The following is a 321-nucleotide window of genomic DNA, read 5'->3' on the forward strand; positions in this document are numbered from 1 at the left end:
ATACAGGTGAAAGGAGAACTGGATTCGCTGATTAAGATGCGTGAGGCGCTTCAAGATGAGGTATGAGGTCGTATATCTGCCCATACAGGCTGTTGGTGGACTAATTTTACATATAATCATTGAGTGATCGGAAGATTTGATGGGCTAGTTCCAATTATAAGGTGCTGGCGGTGGAGGAGAGATTGGAAGAAAAAGAAGTAGTGTGCTCAGAGTTACAAAAAAAGTCTAAGGTATGTGCCTTCTATATCTTACAAACCCAAAATTTTTGACTATGGATTTGTTCTCATTTGAAATGGTTAAGACAGAGGTTAGAAGATTTGT

General features: G+C 39.3%; 1 long non-coding RNA gene across 1 annotated transcript; it reads left to right on the forward strand.

The window, feature by feature from the left end:
- On the forward strand, positions 1 to 321 carry LOC104775460. Its single transcript, XR_765930.2, has 3 exons — positions 1 to 60; positions 162 to 230; positions 306 to 321. It is a non-coding gene; the product is annotated as an uncharacterized LOC104775460 (long non-coding RNA).

This window comes from Camelina sativa, unplaced genomic scaffold (genome assembly GCF_000633955.1).
Source record: "Camelina sativa cultivar DH55 unplaced genomic scaffold, Cs unpScaffold15256, whole genome shotgun sequence".
Lineage (NCBI taxonomy): Eukaryota > Viridiplantae > Streptophyta > Magnoliopsida > Brassicales > Brassicaceae > Camelina > Camelina sativa.